A 12,940-nucleotide genomic window follows, 5' to 3' on the forward strand; every position below is an offset into this window, starting at 1 on the left:
CGGGCGCGGCCGGGAGAGCTTCTACACTCGGCTGCGTTGAGCCCCGGTCCTCCCGCCGGCCGCTGTGTCGAGGCGGTGAGCCCGGCCCCTGAAGCCCCGTGCAGCGGTGGAGAGGCGGGCCGGATCTGAGGCCCAGCCGGAGGTGGCGCAGGCCCGGGGGATCCTAGAGGGAGGTCCCGCGGTGCGCAGAGGCACGTCAGCGGCCCAGCGGAGCTGATCACCTGGGACCGGAGAGCGCTGGCCGAAGCTTCGGAGGCACGGCGAGCCACGGACCCGCACCAGAAACCAATCGAGGCCGCGGCTGCGGCCTGGCCGGAGGAGAGCGGAGGCCCGGAAAGCTGCCGAGGCGGCGCTAGCGTAGTGGCGAGTCTCGGCGGGGGTGACCCCAGGCGCCCTGCAAAGAACGCTCGGGGGCTAGACCGGTGCGGGCCCGGAAAATCGGGGCCAGGCAGAGACGGAGCGGGGCCCTGGACGCCCCCTCCCCTCCCCGGTTTCGGCAGAGGAGGTGAGGAGAGAGCTGGAGGGGTGTGGGGCGACACGGAGCTCCAAAGGGCGTTACGGATCGGCCCCGCACCACACCGGGGACATTTTGAGGCCGCGGCGGCGCCTGGCCTGTGGCGCCTGACCGGGAAGGGGAAGTGGCCCCTGGGGGCAGTGACTGTGCAAGGGAAGGCGCCCCATGAGTGTGTGGACGTCGGAGGCTCAGCAGGATTCTCTGGATGGCGCAGTGGACTTTGGGGAAGCGGCGAGCTGGTCCTGGGCCGTAGCGGCGTCCCCGCACCGGCTGTGGTGAGGAGCTGCTTGACCAGTGGCGGAGAGGCGCTTGCGGAGCGCGAAGAGGCGGCGGCTGCTGCTGGTGCGGAGGGGCACCCGACTAGCTGTCTGGCCGGACGGCTTGAAGGCCCGGATCTGTGTTGCTGCGAGCGCCTGGGGCTATCAGCGGACGGGGAAGCTCCCGGGGCCAGATACAGGCGCTCGGGGCTTGGACTTGAGAGTCGGATCGACTAGTGCTGAGGTGCATTGCGCACGTGCTGTCGGGGCACAGGACAGATGGCCGGTCAGAGGGGTGGCAAGGGGAGTAATCGCACACTCCCGGAGATGCTTAATAAACCCCAGGGAAAAGGGGACAAGAATTCAACACCGCCGGGAGGTGCAAGTAGCTCCCACGTGGGGGACAGTGGAGAGCCCCCGGTTACCAGATCCTTTTTGGAAGCACTTTTTGGGACACTGAGGGAAGACTTTCAAGCGCTAAAGCAAGACATGGCCGGCGAAGTGCGTGAAATACGTAGAGAAGTGGACGGACTCGGGGAGAGAGTGGCCACGGTTGAAAGCTCTACGCAGAGGCAGGACGAGGAAATCACGCACCTGCAGCAGGAGGTGCTCCGCCTCAGAGACCAGCACATAGATCTACAACTGCATAATGAGGACTTGGAGAACAGATCTCGGCAGAACAACGTAAGGGTTCGGGGAGTGCCGTCCTCGGAAGAGAACACAGGCATAATGGACTACCTGATGTTCCGTGACATCCTGGGCGAGTCAGCTGACTTCCCCATTAGGATAGATAGAGCCCATAGAGTTGGTCCGCAACGACGAGCAACAGGGCCTCCCCCGGACATTCTGGCTTTCCTTCCGGATTTTCCGCTGAAGGAGCAGATCATGACTGAGGCGAGGAGGAAGCAGACGATCACCTTCAGGGGTCATCCAGTGGCGCTGTATCAGGACCTGTCCGCGACCACTCTCCAGAAGCGGAGAGCGTTTAAGATTGCGACGGACTTCCTGAGGCAGCACGACACGCCCTACTCATGGGGGCACCCTTTTCGCCTCATCTTCCGATGGAATGGGGAATCACATCAGCTACGGTCTCTCCTGGATGTATGCGAAGTGCTGGGGATCACTGCGGAAGAGGAGGAATCTTCCACGCCACGGAGAGGAGATCCTACTAACGGTGGCTGGCGGAGGGTTTCGAGACGCAGGTCGTCCACCGCTCCACGGAGGCCGGGCTCGCCCACCATTAGGGCAGAGATGGAGGACGCTATTCTAACTGTTTCCAGGTCTTCAGTAGTCGGGACGGAAGTGGCACTGACCGCATAACATGGCTCCGGGGGGAGAATGACTACGCATTACTGTTGGAGCAGGCTCGGGTGTGGGCGGGGGGGGCGGGGGCGGAGGAGGGATGCTGGTGGCAGGTCGCCCACGAAGGTAATTTACCACAGACTTGTCCGGTAAGGGCAGGACTGGGACAATCAGGACTGAGGATCAAGGGAGGGTTGGGAGGGATGGGTGGGTGGGGGGAGTTTGGGGTTCGAGTTGGGGCACGGGAGGGGGGTGAGTTGGGGAGTTGGGGGTCGGGGGAACCGGGGGGGGGGGGGGAGTTGGGGACAGATCTGTCCGGTGCTGTTGTTCTGCTCGCTCGGCATGGCCGGAGCTCGCAGGCCTATTCGATCAATGGTTTGGTGTTCTTTGCTACAGGCTGGCCGCTGAAACGAGGTGCCTCTGATATGGTATGGCGGGGATGAAAGTAGTGACCCTGAATGTAAAAGGATTGAACAATCCCACGAAACGTAGAGCAATTCTCTCCTTGTTGGAGGGTTCTCAGGCAGACATTTGTCTGCTTCAAGAAACGCACCTGCTGGCCGGGGACTGCCATAGGTTACGGTCCTGCTCCTTCCCCACACAGTTCTTTTCCTCCAACACCACAAAAACGGCTGGAGTTGCTATCCTAGTGTCTAAATCCTTTAGAGGGGAAGTCATACACAAACTGGTGGAGCAGAAGGGGAGACTGCTGGTCTATAGGTTTAAATTGGGCCCCCTTCAGTTTACAATAGGGTCAGTGTACAGCCCAAACGAACACCAGGACCGATTCCTCCACTCTGCATTAGTGGATGTCACGGCGTCGCCGGATAGACACATCATACTGGGAGGGGATTTAAACTTGGTATTCGATTCCTCTCTGGATAGGTCAGCGCAGCGTTACCCACAGACTGGGGAATTGTCGAACACGGTTAGGACACAATTAGCTGATTTGGATTTGCATGACCTCTGGCGGGGGTTTCATCCTTTAGACAGGGACTACTCATATTATTCACACGCACATAAGACGTACGCTCGGTTGGACTATCTGCTGGTCTCAGGCCCGGTTCGAGACATGGCCACTGCTTCCGAGATAGGGGTCATCTCTCTTTCAGATCACGCGCCGGTCTCGGGGACCTTCCTCCCCCCGTCGACCCCGGTACACCGTGGGGTCTGGCGACTTCGAGAAACTCTCCTACACAAAAAGACTGTGGTGCAGCGCATAACGGAATCAGTGCAGGAATTTCAACTGCATAACTCCAACCCCGACACCACATTGGCGACTCAATGGGGAGCACTCAAGGCGGTTTTGAGGGGAAATTTCATAGCAATTTCCTCAGCTGAAAACAAAGAGAGAAAGGCTAAGCGGGAGGAACTCACGCAGAAGGTCAGGGAACTGGAGCTGGTGCATCGCCGCACTGGGGCCCCCAGGATTTGGAGGCAGCTGAAAGCGGCTAGGAAACTCCTTTCGGCTTTAGATTTAGACAGGGCTGAGTATGCGGCACTGCGTCTCAAACACGCTTATTACACAGGAGGGGATCGCTGTGGCCGATTGCTGGCAGCTAAGCTCAGAGTTGCGCACCAGTGCCGTCGAGTAAAGGAAATTGCGGGGACAGGGGGGCAGTCAGTCACCGAAGACGTCGAGATAGCCGAGAGTTTTCGCCAATTCTATTCTGAGCTTTACACGGCAGATGCCTCGATGATAGGTGAGCCCGATGAGTATCTGGACTCGGTGGCTCTCCAGTCCCTGGCTCCGGCGCAGGCCGATCACCTAGAACGGGAGATCCGGATTGAGGAGGTTGTTGCAGCGATTTCCAGGCTGAAACACGGGAAGGCACCAGGCCCAGACGGCTACACCACCCTTTTCTACAGAACGTTCTGCACGATCTTAGCGCCCATACTGACCAAGCTGTTCAATTCCTTTGCCTCCCCAGGGGCAATCTCGCCAGATCTCTTGCAGGCGACTGTATCAGTTATACCTAAACCGGGGAAAGACAAGACTCAGTGTAGCTCGTATAGACCAATCTCCCTTCTAAATGTCGATCTCAAGATCTATACGGGGATCTTGGCTGCGAGATTGGCGCAGTATCTCCCTGGGCTGATTGACCCGCACCAATCCGGCTTTGTACCTGGCAGGCAAACAGTAGATAATACTAAGAGGTTAGTGCATGTACTGGAGAAAGCCTCACGGATCCCGGGAGAGAGGATGCTACTTTCGGTCGACGCCGAAAAGGCGTTCGATCGGGTGCACTGGCCGTACCTGGAGCAGGTGATGGCACGGATGGGTATGGGGGAGAAATTTAGGAGCATGGTCTTTAACTGCTACAGGTTCCCTTCGGCTACGGTACGTGTCAATGGCTGTGGCTCGAGGCGCTTTAATATTGAACGTGGCACGAGACAGGGGTGCCCATTATCCCCTCTTCTTTTTGCTCTCTACATGGAGCCCTTTGCCCAGAGAGTGCGGCAGAACCCGTGCGCGATCGGGGTGCGGATGGGAGGGTACACTCACACAGTTAGCCTATATGCGGACGATGTAATTTTCACACTAGAGGACCCGAGGCGGGCCTTACCCGCATGTATGGAGGAGCTCGAGGCTTTCGCGGAAACGAACAAGTTACTTACCTTCGGTAACGATATATCTGTAAGAAACAGTAGTTAGTATTAGATTCCTTACCTTAGAATATCCCCAGGCGTCAGTCTGGATCCGGAAACTTTTGCGTAGCAGTACCCCTGCGCGTCGGTAGGCGTCGTCTGCAGGCGTCCCCTGCGGCTCCGCGTCGTCGGCGTCGTGCGCCGTGATGACGTCGCTGGAGTATATAGACGCCGCCTCCGCGCGCTGACGTCAGTTCTTTGCACACAGCTTTTCCGCGCCAGAACACGCAGAGCCATGTGAGAACCAACACTGGTGCCATTTGAAACTAGGGCCCTGAAAGGGATGTCCTTAACCCTAGGTATCAGTTCGCAGAACGGGGAGGATGGGCGGGGCGGTAAGGAATCTAATACTAACTACTGTTTCTTACAGATATATCGTTACCGAAGGTAAGTAACTTGTTCATCTGAAAGAAACAGGTTAGTATTAGATTCCTTACCTTAGAATAGATACCCCAGCAATACCAACCCCGGTGGTGGGTCTGCGAACCAATACAACCTACACCAGAAAGTCCTGGAGGACCGAACGGCCAAAGAAGCCATCCCTCCGGACTTGACTGTCCAGGCAGTAGTGCCTCGCAAAGGTGTGCAGCGAGGCCCACGTGGCCGCCTGGCAAATGTCCTGCAAAGGGACTCCCCGGCCCAGGGCAGTAGTAGCCGCCGTGGCCCGAGTGGAATGGGCCCTCAGCCCAACAGGAGGCTCCTTCCGAGCCAAAGAGTAGCATGCTTTGATGCACAGGACGACCCACCGAGAGATGGTCCGTTTCTGTACCGCCCTTCCCTTCTTCTCACCCACGTAGCCAACAAACAGTTGGTCATCCACCCGGAACTGGCGTGTGCGATCCATATAGAATGAAAGCGCACGTTTTGGGTCCAGACGATGGAGCCGCTCTTCATCCTTTGAAGGATGCGGAGGCGAGAAGAAAGAGGGCAAGGTGATGGACTGCCCAATGTGAAAAGCAGAGACTACCTTGGGCAGGAAAGAAGGTCTAGTCCGAAGAACCACCTTATCAGGATGAACAGACAAGAAAGGAGGTTGAATAGAAAGAGCCTGGAGCTCACTCACTCTCCTGGCAGAGGCGATGGCTACCAGGAAGGCCGTCTTTAAGGTGAGAAGACGGAGAGGACAGGAATGAAGGGGCTCAAAGGGAGCGCACATCAGGAAAGTCAAAACCAGGTTCAAGTCCCACTGAGGCATCACGAACGGAGTTGGAGGATACATGTGCGTGATGCCCTTCAAGAATCTCAACACAATAGGGGACTTGAACAAAGATGGCTGATCAGGTAGCCTCAAGAAGGCGGAAAGGGCAGAAAGATAGCCCTTGATAGTGCCCAGAGCAGAGCCCTGCTGGGCAAGGGAAAGGAGGAAGAGGAGAACCTCAGACAGAGGGGCAGAAAGGGGATCCACAGCCTTCGCTGTGCACCATGCCACAAATCTGTTCCACCGGCAGGCGTATACCGACTTTGTGGAGGGACGCCTGGCTGCCAGAATGACATCACAGACTTCAGGAGGCAAGTCAAATGGCCTCAACTGTCGCCGCTCAATCTCCACGCATGGAGGTGGAGACTGGACAGGTTCGGGTGGAGGACCGTCCCCTGCTGCTGCGACAGAAGGTCCTCCTGAAGGGGCAGGCGGATCGAGGGACCGACTGTCATGCTGAGTAGCTCGGGATACCAGTACCTTCGAGCCCAGTCCGGAGCCACAAGGATGACTTGGGCCCGGTCGCGCCTGATCTTCTTCAGCACTCTGGGCAGAAGTGGTATAGGCGGAAAGGCGTACAACAGACCGCAACTCCACTCGCGCCGAAAGGCGTCGCCGAGCGAGTGCCGTCTTGGAAACTCCAACGCGCAGAACTGATGACATTGCGCGTTCTCTTCTGTGGCGAATAGATCTAACCAAGGCTCTCCCCATTGCTGAAAGAGGCCTCTCGCCACATCCGAGTTTAGACGCCATTCGTGATCCACCGAGCACCGACGGCTGAGTTCGTCCGCCCTGGCGTTCAGAGAACCTGCCAGGTGTTGAACCGTCAGAGTCACGCCCTGACGTTCCAGCCATTGCCAGAGGCGCAGAGCCTCTTGGCAAAGGGTCCACGACCCCACACCGCCCTGTTTGTTGCAGTACCACATGGAGGTGGTGTTGTCCGTGAACACCTGCACTACACTCCCGTTGACAAAGGGGAGGAATGCCTTCAGTGCTAGGCGAATCGCCCGCAGCTCCAACATGTTGATATGGAGCCGGGACTCCGCCGGAGACCAGAGGCCTCTGATCTCCGCCTCTCCCAAGTGGCCACCCCAGCCTTGGAGGGACGCGTCCGTCACAACCACGTGCTCCGGTTGGGGAAGGGAGAGGGATCTGCCCCTGACCCAATCGCGGTCCGTAAGCCACCACTGCAACTGTCTCGCAGTGCCCTCCGAGATCAGGACATGGTCGGATAGGTTGCCCTGATGCTGGGCCCACTGAAACTTCAGGTCCCACTGCAGAGCCCGCATCCGCCATCTGGCGTGATGCACCAGAAGGATGCAGGAGGCCATCAGCCCCAGAAGCCGCAGCGTCAACCTGACCGAAACCCGGGATAACGGCTGAAAGATGGGAATCAGAGCCTGAATATCCCGGACCCGCCGTTCCGGAGGATAAACCCGAAACTGCGCCGAGTCGAGAACCGCTCCGATGAAAAGGAGCTTTTGAGAGGGACACAGGTGTGATTTCGGCACATTGATGGAAAACCCCAGCTCGTGCAGGAGGTCTGCCGTCATCTGAAGGTGGTGGACGACTGTCTGGGGCGAGCCCGCCTTCAACAGCCAGTCGTCGAGGTAGGGGAAGACTGAAACCCCTAACCGGCGCAGATGAGCTGCGACCACCGCCATCACTTTCGTGAACACCCGTGGGGCGCTGGTAAGGCCGAATGGGAGCACGATAAACTGAAAGTGCTCGTGGCCTACCGTGAACCGCAGGTAACGCCGGTGGGCCGGCAGGACGGGGATGTGAAAATACGCATCCTGCAAGTCCAACGCTACCATCCAGTCTTGTGGGTCTAGAGCAGCCAAGACCTGAGCCAAAGTCAACATCTTGAACTTCTCCTTCCGGAGGAAGCCGTTGACGTTCCGTAGATCCAAGATAGGACGCAGGCCTCCCTTGTCCTTCTTGGGTACCAGAAAGTAGTGGGAGTAGCAACCACACCCTACTTCTGGCCCAGGAACGCGCTCGATGGCCCCCTTGGCCAAGAGGGCCGTAACTTCCTCCTGCAGAAGTGTCAAGTGGTCCCCCGACACACGGTGGTTCTGCGGTGGCATGGCTGGAGGAGTGGACTCGAAGGGGAGGGCATAGCCCCTTCGGACAAGCTGCAGCACCCACCTGTCCGATGTTATCGCGCGCCAGCGGGAGTGGTGATGGCGAACCCTGCCACCCACTGGCGTCACGTGAGCCCGAAAGCTCGGACTAGGAAGGCTTGGATGCCGCAGCGGAGGGAGGCGTGGACTGACCACGACGCTGGCCTCTACCGCCACCACGGCGGAAACCACGGGCGCCACCGCGCTGGGGAGCGCTCTGCGCCGCGTGGCTGGCAGCACGTGTGGGACCTCCCCTCCCTTGGCCACGAAAGGGCCGAAACGAACCAGTCTGCTGGCGCTGGGTCGAGAGACCCAAGGACTTGGCCGTGACCCTGGAGTCCTTGAAGCGCTCCAGCGCGTGGTCCGCTTTGTCACCAAATAGGCGACTGCCATCAAATGGCATGTCCATAAGTGTATTTTGGACGTCTGGTGAGAAGTTGGCAGATCTCAGCCAGGCATGGCGACGAATCGCCACCGTAGTGGACATGGCCCGTCCCAGTGAGTCTGTGGTGTCCAGACCACAACGGATCGAGTACCGCGCCGCATCCCGGCCTTCAACCAAGGCCCGGGTGAGCTTGTCCCGCACTTCCTGGGGGCATTGCGGCAAACACTCCTCGACCGTATCCCACAGGGAGTGGGTGTAGCGGCCCAAGAGGCACGCGGTGTTACAAGACCGCAGTCCAGCGCTCAAAGAGGAAAACACTTTTTTACCAAATTGGTCGTACCTCTTTGATTCCCGGTCGGGCGGAGCCGACGGAAATGCGGACTGTGAAGTGGAGGCCTGGATCACCAGACTCTCCGGGGAGGGATGGGTGGACAGGAAGGCAGGGTCGTCCGAGCATGGACGGTGACGCCTGGCAACGTTCCGGTCAACCGGCGCACCAGAAGCGGGCCTGGACCAGGTGCCCAGAAGGACATCCGTCAGGGCCTCATTAAACGGCAGCAGAGGCTCCTGGGGGCATGACTGCGGTTTAAAAACTTCCGTCAGAATATTCGGTTTGACCTTCGCGACGGGGAGCTCAAGGTGTAAGGCCTTGGCAGCCCTCATCAGGACCACCGAATAGGCAGCACCTGCCTCGGACGCCACAGGGGACGGAGAGACAAACCCAGGGTTGGGCGACTCGTCCAGGCCACTGGCATCACCCAGATCACCTACCCAGTCCACATCATACTGGCAGGCACGGGATAGAGGGTCCTCAGACCCCTCCCAACCCTCTCCATACTCCTCCTCATCATACCCATATTCTGGATCGACGATATAGACATCGGGGTCAACGGGCCCCATCGGCGTCGGATCCGGCGTCGGCCGACGCCGGTCCGGCTCCGAGTCCGGAGTCGGGGAGGAAAGGGGGGTGGCGCCGCGCGGCGTCGGTGCCGGGGACCCGACGCCGGCCGGAGCCGACGGCGGAGTCGCTGCACCACGCGGGGGCGGTACCACGGGTTGGCCCACAGGAACCGACGCCGGAGAGGCCGGGAGACCAGCCGGCGACGAACCAGAGGGAACCAGCGGCGCCGGGGCCGGAGCCACCGGCGGCGCCGGGGCAGGAGCACCCGAACCGCTCGGGCCCCCAGACGGGACCGACGGGCCCGCAGGCGCCGAAGGCCCCGCCGGAGAAGACCTCGCCCTCATAGCAATGAGGAAGGCCTCGATCTCCTCACGCGACGCGCCTTCCCCAGGGACCGACAGGTGTGGGGTAGACGGCGTCGGCGACCCATGCGGGACCGCGGGGGTGGGGTCACCCGAGCCCCCGGCCGCAGCACGCGGGCGTCGGGGGGAGTCGGGGGTGCGATGGCGACGCCCCGACTTCTTGTGCTTACCTGACGAGCCGGAGGAATGGTGGCGACTCCCGGAGCGCCCATGGCGGCTCCGCGACCGTTCCCTCGACCGCTCCCTCGACCTCCGACCGGACCGGGACCGCTCTCGACGCGGGGCCGACAACCGGAGCTCGAGAAGCTTGCGGGACCGCTCCCGCCTAGCTTTTCCAGTCAAGGCCCGACAGTCGACGCAGGACTCCACGTCGTGGTCCGCGCCCAGACACCGGAGGCAGAGTCGATGGTGGTCGGTGACCGACATCAGGCGGTCGCACTCGTCACAACTCTCGAAACCGGGCATCCTACCGGCACCGTAAAGATCAATTAGTTAACAAAAAACTTGGTCAAAAGACCGGAGTACTGCTCTTCGGATCTGCGCTAACTGGCGCGGAAAAAAGAAGAACTGACGTCAGCGCGCGGAGGCGGCGTCTATATACTCCAGCGACGTCATCACGGCGCACGACGCCGACGACGCGGAGCCGCAGGGGACGCCTGCAGACGACGCCTACCGACGCGCAGGGGTACTGCTACGCAAAAGTTTCCGGATCCAGACTGACGCCTGGGGATATTCTAAGGTAAGGAATCTAATACTAACCTGTTTCTTTCAGATAGCTGGGTTTCGGATGAATGTGGGGAAATCTACTGCATTGGATGTCTCCCTGACGCCTGCGACGAGACAGGACCTGCAGAGGCGTTTCCCGCTTCAATGGTCACGGGACCACGTGCAGTACCTGGGTATCCTCTTGGCTCCCACGTTACCGGCGATGGTGGCGGCTAATTATGAGGTGCTGAGCAAGAAAGTGAAAGAGGAGCTGGGGAGATGGAGCAAGGGGACGATATCCTGGCTGGGTAGGATAGCAGCAATTAAGATGACAGTATTACCCCAGATTCTGTACTTATTCCGTGCGCTTCCGCTGCAGCCCCCTCGGGGTTGGATACGGCAGATGCAGACTGATTTGTCTCGATTTGTTTGGCAGGGCCGCAAACCCAGAATGAAAAGGGCATTGACGACGTTGGCGCCGGAGGCGGGGGGACTGGGGGTCCCTGATCTTCAAAAGTATTTCCAGGCGTCACAGCTCAGGTACCTGGTAGAATGGAGCAGGTGGGAGTCAGACAAGCACTGGCTCTTCCAGGATCAAGCGGTGGCGGGCCGGCCCCTGCAGGAAATACCGTTCCTGCGCAGACCGCACCGCCCCCCGAACCTTTACGCGTCCTTTATCACAAGGGTGCCGCTGAGGATTTGGGACGCCACTCACAGACCTTTTGGCCTCACCACATTCCCTTCTCCATTCACACCCATTGTGGACAACCCGGACTTCACGCCGGGGACAGAACCGGGAGCCTACACGCACTGGCGGGGGGGGGGTGCAGAGCACTCTTTCATGTATATGGTGAGGATGGGGTCCTCCCCTTTGAGGACCTCAAAGAGAATTACCAACTGACCGAGGCGGATAGGATGAGGTATTGGCAGGTTCGACACTGGGCCCTGCAGCCATAGGTGCGGGAGTCAGCAGACAGGAACCTGTTGCCTTATGAACGGTGGCTTGCAACGCGTACTTCGGACGCTAAACTAATATCTGACCTGTATAGAATGCTGCAACCGCCGCCCTCTCATCTGTATAACCCCGGTAGGGAGAGGTGGGACAGAGAACTGGGGAGAACACTTAGCCACAAGGAATGGGAGCAAATCTCGTATAGAGCACGACATTCTGCATATCATGTAGGACTCACCGAAACCTTCACCAAGGTTTCTACATATTGGTACCACACTCCGGAGCGCCTACATGAAATGAACCGCCTCCTAGACACTGCATGTTGGCGTCATTGCGGGCAGGTTGGCACACTGACACATATTTTATGGGATTGCCCACTGCTACAGGATTACTGGACAGAGGTGATCAATGAGGTAGATGCATGCTTTGGTATCAAGTTGCCCCGCTTCCCGGCCTATACCCTGCTGGGTCTCCCCAATGCCTTAATGTACCCATTGAAATCTCGGAGGGGGAGGCACATTGCTATTGCGCTGGGCTCAGCGATACAGAACATTTTAATACACTGGCGCACACCCACCATCCCCTCCATTACGGGTTGGCTACATAGGCTGTGGCATGTTCTGGGAATGGAAAAGATATCACTTACACTGGCTGGAGACGTAGATCAATTCCAGGAGCTGTGGCTACCCTTCCATATACTACTAGCCGCTGAATTCAAGGAGATTACTTGCCCAAGGTACCTGAGGCTGCTGAGACTCACACCACCGATACCGTGAAAGGTCAGGATGGAGAGGGGTGAACCTTACCAGTGACAGAGGAGCTCATGCAAGCAGGAGATGCGAGTGTCCGCTTCTTACCTGGCGCGGCACCGAACGGGAGGGGGGTGGGAAGGGGGGAGGGGTGGGTAAGGGGGGTTGTTGGGGTGGTTTGTTCAGTTGAAAGAGAGGTACAGCGGGGTTATTATAAGCTTACAGTCCTAAGCTCGAGTGCGATGCACAGGCGGGCCACCCAGGGCGGCCCTGACAATGCTGGGACTGTTGAACTCTATAGGTAGCGGCGAGCCCTGGAGGAAGCATTGATTTATTTTGATTTATTTTTGTCATTGATTGTCCTTTATTGCCTTTTTCATGTATATCTTCGCTGCTGTACTGTACTTAATAAAATACTTTAAACCTAAAAAGATTACTCTCTGGGTCTCTCAATTGTCACTTGCACTGTGCTATAAACAGCACCACCTTGATATCATTAAACGTTGTATGCTAAAGTGGTTAGTCATTCTTTTGCAATATGAACACAATATCATGAAGAATATTCTCTGTGGTATCTTTATGGTGAATAAGTAGCCGTGAGGAGTAGCTTTCGGGCTTCTTGTTAATCATGCAATTTATAAGAAGTTACTTAAGAGTGGAACCTTATTTTAAATGTGTGTTTAATTATCTTCTGAAATAATTTACTGATTCACTTTGTCCCATCTTTTAAATACATGCGCTACCTTCATCTGAGCACCACTTTGCCAAAGCTCCAAAACATACCCCTACCAATAGTAGTGCCTCTGTTTTTAAAAGAGAAAATGTTTCCTGGAGGAATGT

At 58.0% G+C, this 12,940-nt stretch overlaps 1 protein-coding gene across 6 annotated transcripts in view; it reads right to left on the bottom strand.

Annotated features, from left to right (window-relative positions):
- ARHGEF18 (Rho/Rac guanine nucleotide exchange factor 18) overlaps positions 1-12,940 on the bottom strand; it is a 300,861-nt gene that overhangs the window by 89,863 nt on the left and 198,058 nt on the right. The gene's annotated exons all lie outside the window — the stretch shown is intronic.

Source organism: Lissotriton helveticus, chromosome 12, assembly GCF_964261635.1.
Source record: "Lissotriton helveticus chromosome 12, aLisHel1.1, whole genome shotgun sequence".
Taxonomy (NCBI): domain Eukaryota; kingdom Metazoa; phylum Chordata; class Amphibia; order Caudata; family Salamandridae; genus Lissotriton; species Lissotriton helveticus.